Source organism: Juglans regia, chromosome 6, assembly GCF_001411555.2.
Source record: "Juglans regia cultivar Chandler chromosome 6, Walnut 2.0, whole genome shotgun sequence".
In the NCBI taxonomy this organism is placed as follows: Eukaryota; Viridiplantae; Streptophyta; class Magnoliopsida; order Fagales; family Juglandaceae; genus Juglans; species Juglans regia.
In genome coordinates, this window is record NC_049906.1 from 21,952,649 (window position 1) to 21,959,556 (window position 6,908).

The 6,908-nt window shown below is 37.6% G+C and overlaps 1 non-coding gene across 1 annotated transcript; it reads left to right on the plus strand.

Moving 5' to 3' along the window:
* Positions 1-4,719: 4,719 nt before the first annotated feature.
* LOC118348818 lies at positions 4,720-4,826 on the plus strand. Its single transcript, XR_004801825.1, has one exon. It is a non-coding gene; the product is annotated as a small nucleolar RNA R71 (small nucleolar RNA).
* Positions 4,827-6,908: the final 2,082 nt, after the last annotated feature.

Consider the following 6,908-nt stretch of genomic DNA (forward strand, 5'->3'; position numbering starts at 1 on the left):
AGTCGTTGGCCATTAACTTTGAAAGTGTTTCCATTTTGAGGATTAGTAATCTCAACAGCTCCATATGGAAACACAATCTTAACTACATAAGGCCCACTCCACCTCGATCTTAATTTGCCTGGAAATAGATGGAGGCGGGAATTGTAAAGTAAGACTTGCTCATTGGGCTCAAAACTCTTTCTTTGGATGTGCTTGTCATGTAATACCTTCATGCGTTCCTTTGACAATTTAGAATTGTCATATGCATCTCGCCTAAGCTCATCCAATTCTGAAATCTGAAATTTTCTCACAGAACCAGCATGGTCAATAGAGAAATTAAATTGTTTAACAGCCCAATATGCCTTATGTTCAAGCTCTACGGGAAGGTGACATGCCTTTCCATAGACCAAGCGATAAGGAGACATGTTAAGAGAGGTTTTAAAGGCTGTCCTATAAGCCCAAAGCGCATCAGTAAGCCTTAAAGACCAATCTTTTCTGTTGGGGTTGACTGTTTTTTCTAAGATGTGCTTAAGTTCCCTATTAGCTAATTCAGCTTGCCCATTCGTTTGCGGGTGATATGGAGTGGAAACTTTATGGTGTATACCATATTTTTTCATGAGGGCAGCAAATGGTTTGTTGCAAAAATGAGTTCCATTATCACTAATGATAGCTTTAGGCATGCCAAATCTAGCAAAAATGTTTTCTTTCAAAAACTTAAGCACAATCTTATGGTCATTTGTTTTACATGGAATGGCTTCAACCCATTTAGAAACATAATCAACAGCCACGAGGATATACAAATAACCAAAAGAAGATGGAAATGGCCCCATAAAATCAATCCCCCAACAATCAAAAATCTCAATGACCAAAATGGGTTGTAAAGGCATCATATTTCTCTTAGTGACTGTGCCTAGTTTTTGACATGGCTCACAAGTTTTGCAAAAATTATACACATCCTTAAACATATGTGGCCAATAAAACCCACTTTGTAAAATTTTTGCAACAGTTTTATTTGCAGAAAAATGCCCCCCACAAGCCTCATTATGACAAAAAGAAAGAACAGCTTGTATCTCATGATCAGGCACACATTTCCTTATGATTTGGTCGGAACAATATTTAAACAAGTAAGGATCGTCATAAAAAAATGACTTTACCTCATGCTTGAATTTCCGCATGTCTTGAGCACTCCAACGGGGTGGAGTTTGTCCTGTCACCAAAAAATTAACTATGTCAGCAAGCCAAGGCAAATTTTCAACTGGCATTAATTGTTCATCAGGAAAAGAGTCAAGGATAGGGTTAGTGTGATCCTTTTCAGCAAATGTAAGCCGAGACAAGTGGTCGGCAACTACGTTTTCAGCACCCTTCTTGTCTTTGATGATAAGGTCAAATTCTTGGAGAAGAAGAATCCATCGGATTAAACGTGGTTTAGCATCCTTCTTTGACAATAAGTACTTTAACGCTGCATGGTCAGTGAAAACAACCACAGGAGAACCAAGAATATAAGTTCGAAACTTGTCTAATGCAAAAACTACAGCAAGCAATTCCTTTTCTGTGGTAGAATAATTTCTTTGGTCTCCATTTAAAGTTTTACTTGCATAAGAAATGACATGTGGGAACTTATTTATACGCTGTCCAAGAACAGCTCCTATGGCTACATCACTAGCATCACACATTATCTCAAAAGGAATAGACCAAACAGGGGGCTGCATGATAGGAGCTGTGGTGAGCAAAATTTTCAGCTTATTAAAAGCATCTTGACAAGAAGAGGTCCATTCAAAAGCAACATCATGCATAAGTAACTCACACAAAGGCTTAGAGATAGAACTAAAATTTTGAATGAATCTCCTATAAACCCCAGCATGCCCAAGAAATGATCTGATTTCTTTTACTGTTTTGGGTATAGGAAGCTTGGAAATAAGTTCAATTTTAGCTTTATCAACTTCAATACCTCGTGATGAGACTATGTGACCCAGAACTATGCCTTGTTGAACCATGAAATGACACTTTTCCCAATTGAGAAGCAAATGCTTCTCTTCACACCTGGCTAAAACAGCTTGTAAATTAGTCAAACATGCATCAAAAGAACTGCCAAACACTGAAAAATCATCCATGAATATTTCCAAACAGTTTTCAATCATGTCATTGAAAATACTAAGCATACATCTTTGAAAAGTAGCAGGTGCATTACATAGTCCAAAAGGCATTCTTCTAAATGCAAAAGTGCCAAACGGGCAAGTAAAAGTTGTTTTCTCTTGATCTTCGGGTGCTATTTCTATTTGGTAAAAACCAGAATATCCATCAAGAAAGCAATAGAAATCATGACCCGCAACTTTTTCTAGCACTTGATCAAGAAATGGCAAAGGGAAATGATCTTTCCTAGTGGCGGCATTCAACTTCCTATAATCTATACACATTCGCCAACCAGTAGAAATCCTAGTAGGAATCAGTTCATCTTTCTCATTTTTCACAATGGTAAGCCCATATTTTTTTAGAATTACTTGAATGGGACTTACCCACTTGCTGTCCGCAATAGGGTAGATGATTCCCACGTCAAGTAACTTTAAAATCTCTGTTTTTACCACCTCTTTCATGGTAGGATTTAATCTCCTTTGCATCTCCCTAGAAACTTTAGCATTTTCCTCTAAGTAAATCCTATGAGTGCACACAAGAGGATTTATACCTTTTATATCTGCTATTGTCCACCCAATGGCACCTTTGTGTTGCTTTAAGACTTCCATCAATTTGCCTTCTTGATCATGAGAGAGTTGGGCTGAAATCACCACTGGAAAGGTGTTGTCCGGTCCCAGAAATGCATATTTCAAGTCATTTGGCAATGGTTTTAGCTCTAGTGTGGGGATTTCATTTGCTGAAGGCTTCAAACTTGCTGTCAACAGTGGGAGTTGCTCAATCTTTGGCCTCCATTTAGTCTCCAATTTATTTTCTGCATTAAAAACATGAGAAACATCAATGGGGGTGTCATCATTGAGAAGTTCACAAAAATTTTCTAACTCAAACAGCAAGTTAGTGGGTTGGTATGCCAAATAAGTCTCCTCCTCAAGGATGCTTTCCAACAGATTCACTTCTTGTACATCTTCCAAGTCTTGAGGTTGCCTACAAATATTGAAAATATTTAGTTCAAGAGTCATGTTCCCAAAACTCAGCTTTAAAACACCACTCCTACAATTTATTAATGCATTTGAAGTAGCAAGAAAAGGTCTCCCAAGAATCACAGGTGCTTGAAAAGAAGATTTTGGTGTCAAGTGAACATCCAACACAACAAAATCAACGGGATAAAAGAATTTATCCACTTGAACCAAGACATCCTCAACAACTCCTCTTGGCATTTTAATAGACCTATCCGCTAGTTGTAAAATTATAGGAGTTGGTTTTAATTCCCCCAAACCAAGTTGCTTATAAACATTATAAGGCAGCAAATTCACACTTGAACCTAGATCTAACAATGCTTGACCAATTTTTGAACTTCCTATAACACAAGCAATTGTTGGTGAACCGGGATCTTTATATTTTGGTGGGGTATTACTCTGAATTATGGCACTGACCTGCTCAGTAAGAAAGGCTTTCTTTTGCACATTTAATTTTCTTTTAACTGTACACAAATCTTTTAGAAACTTAGCATATGCAGGAATTTGTTGAATAGCATCCAACAAAGGGATATTAATCCTAACATGCTTGAATATTTCTAAAATTTCAGATTGGTGTTTGTCTTTGTGCAGAGAAACCAATCTTTGAGGAAAAGGAGCAGGTACAGGACATGAAATATTTTCAGTTTCAGTTTCATTTTGTTCAAACTCACCATTTTCAGCCTCATTTAGTACAAGTTTAGAGACCTTACCAGCCTTGTCTGAACCTTGAGCTGGAATGTTCACCACCTTTCCATTTCTCAAAGTAGTGACCGCCTTCACTTGCCTCACATTTGAGCTCTCAACCGCTCCTTGTGGTGGTTGACTTTGTGGATTTGGTTGAGGTTGTGCAGGAAGTTTTCCTTTCTCTTGAGAGCTCCAAGCCATAGTCATCTTTGTAAGTGTGCTCCGAATGTCATTTATCGCTTGAGAGTTTTGATTGTTGATTGTTGCTTGACCTTGCATAAACTGCTGCAAGGTGTTTGACAATTGATGCATCGTCTCCTCAAGACCCTTCTTTTGCATTGGAGGTGCTTGAATTGCGAGTTGAGAGGGTCCTGGAGCCAAGGCTGCTGGAGCTAATTGCTGGTCATTTCTCCACCCAAAATTTGGGTGGTTTCTCCATCCTGGATTATAAGAATTAGAATAAGGACCAGAATATGGTTTTTGTATCATATTTACAGCATTAGATTGGTCCAACAATACCTCTTTGAATGCGGGGATCGTGGGACACTCATTAGTTGCATGCCCATGATCCTCACATATGCCACACTTCTCTAAATTTTTATGGACAGCATGCACTTCATTTACCTTCTTCAATTCCATAGCTTCCATTTTTCTAGACAACAAGGTTAACTTAGCACGCAAATCATCATCTTCTTTTAAAGTGTATTTTCCATGACCAGACTCAATTTGCCTAGACCTATCATGCACATCAGCTGTGTCCCAAGATTGAGCATTTTCAGCAAGGTAATCAAAATATTCAAATGCTTCCTCGGGCTCTTTGTCAAAAAATTCTCCATTACACATGGTTTGTACAAATTGGCGCATTTTAGGTGTCAAACTTTCATAAAAAAAACTTATCAAACGCCAATTTTCATAACCATGATGAGGACAAGCATTTAAAAGATCCTTGAACCTTTCCCAACTTTGATAAAAAGTTTCAGAATCTTTTTGGGCAAAGTTCATGATTTGTCTTTTAAGTGCATTTGTCCTATGTATTCAGTTTGCATTTCCTGCCATGTGCCTATAGATCTAGGTCTTAATGCATTTAACCATGTTTTAGCCTTATCTTTCAAGGAAAATGGAAACAACTTTAGTCTAATAACCTCCTCAGTGCATGTTGGGTCCATGAATGTAGAACAAACCTCTTCAAATTCTTTGATATGAAGGTACGGATTCTCTGAATCCATGCCATGACAATGTGGAATTAATGGAATCATTCCAGGTTTGAAATTAAAGACATTTGCATTCAAAGGTAGGATTATGCATGAGGGGGTACTAGTTCTGACGGGTTGTAAATAATCTCTAAGTGTCCTATTCTGATTCACTACTTCCCGATCATGATTCTCATTTTCAGCCATGGTACTATTAGTGTCAGAAGATGACTCAAAAGAAAGTGATGCTGAGGTAAAATATGCTTGTGATTCTGTCCTAACCAACCGAGAAGTTTGGTCCCTAGTCCAACCAGTCATACAAACAAGAACAGAAAATAAAAGAATATGCAAGACAAACAACAACAAAACAAAGAAAAAAAAACAAAATAAAAATAAAATAAAGAAAAAAATAAATTAAGAAAAATGTCACCCAAGTTGTGAAGAGGTTCACAACGCCACAAACGTCTTCTCAACAATATGAGAATGCTTTGCTAAACACCAGTTGTCCCCGGCAACGGCGCCAAAAACTTGATCAGCTTTTAATTTCGACTTCCAAGCGTAGAAGCTGTCAAAGTAATACAAGGGTAAATCCCAAGATCGAATTCACAGGGACAATGAGAATTTAGCAAACATTTCATTTTCGCAAGACCACATATTACCGTTTGGAGTGACACGAAAATTTAAAATAATCAGCAAAGAGAAATAAATTCCTAAACTCAACCACTAACAATATTAACACCTAAATGTGGATATTTACTAAGGGAGTGTAGAGTGAATTATGAGTGAAATTGTCGGGACGTTCAAGCATAAGCAAAGCTGAAAATAAAAGAGAATCTATTTTTCTAAAATTGCTAAGATTAAAGGGATTTAAAGAAATTGTATGGAAGTTGACTTAAACTTGTAAGAAACAATTAAACAAACACTTGGGATGCAATTTTCACCCACTAATTTGATGATGGATTTACTTCTCTTTTTATTTTCTCTCGACCATTTTCTCCTTCCTAGAAATCATAGTCGGATAATATAACAATGAACCACAATTTTATTTTAATAAAACTACTTGATAAATTATATGACAATCATAGAAAATGAAAGAAAATTATTAAAGTCATGTTACTTGTTCAAGTATCAATTGTGCCTTTACGTCAACAATTGATCTAAACCAAGAACAAAGAACTCTAATATTTTCTAGATGCACATTGAGATATAATCCATCAAGTTAATCATCAAAAGCACTAAATATTGAAGTAAATCTAATCCCAAATAGTCACGGGTTACTCATTGAATCCCAAGCTAAAAATCTAGCCTATCATCTCTAGATTAACAAAATGCTCAAGAAAATTAAAATCTAACATCATCATATACTGTTTCAAATGAAATTCACTGAATAAAAATATACTGTATCAATCAGAAATGCTGAAATTCAAAACCCAAAAACATACAAACTTGCAGAAAAATAAATTGAACTGGAAAAATAAAATTGAAGAGGAAGATGAACACTGTGCGAAAATAAAACTGAAGGAAGAAAAAAATGTGCGCAGAAAAAACTAAAAATAAAAACTGCCGAAAGAGACGTCGGCGCACGAATGAAAATTTTCGTTTTTATATCCCCTTGCGCACGCCTCAGCACGCGTTTCATCTCCCTGCAGTGCCGTTTCGTCTGCATCTACGTGCGTTTTGACGTGCTGAGCGTGCCCCTGCGTGCGTTTTGACGTGCTGAGCGTGCCCCTGCGTGCGTGCGTGCTGCGCGTTTCACTCTGCTGCATCTTCCGCATTTCACTTCGTCCAGCGCGTTTTGAGTTCAGCTCTCCTGCGTTTCACTTCGTCCGCATTTCCTGCTGCTGTGCGTTTCGAGTTCAGCCCCAGTGCACACGTAGCTCCTGCGTTTCATGCGTGCGTGCGTCCGCGTTTC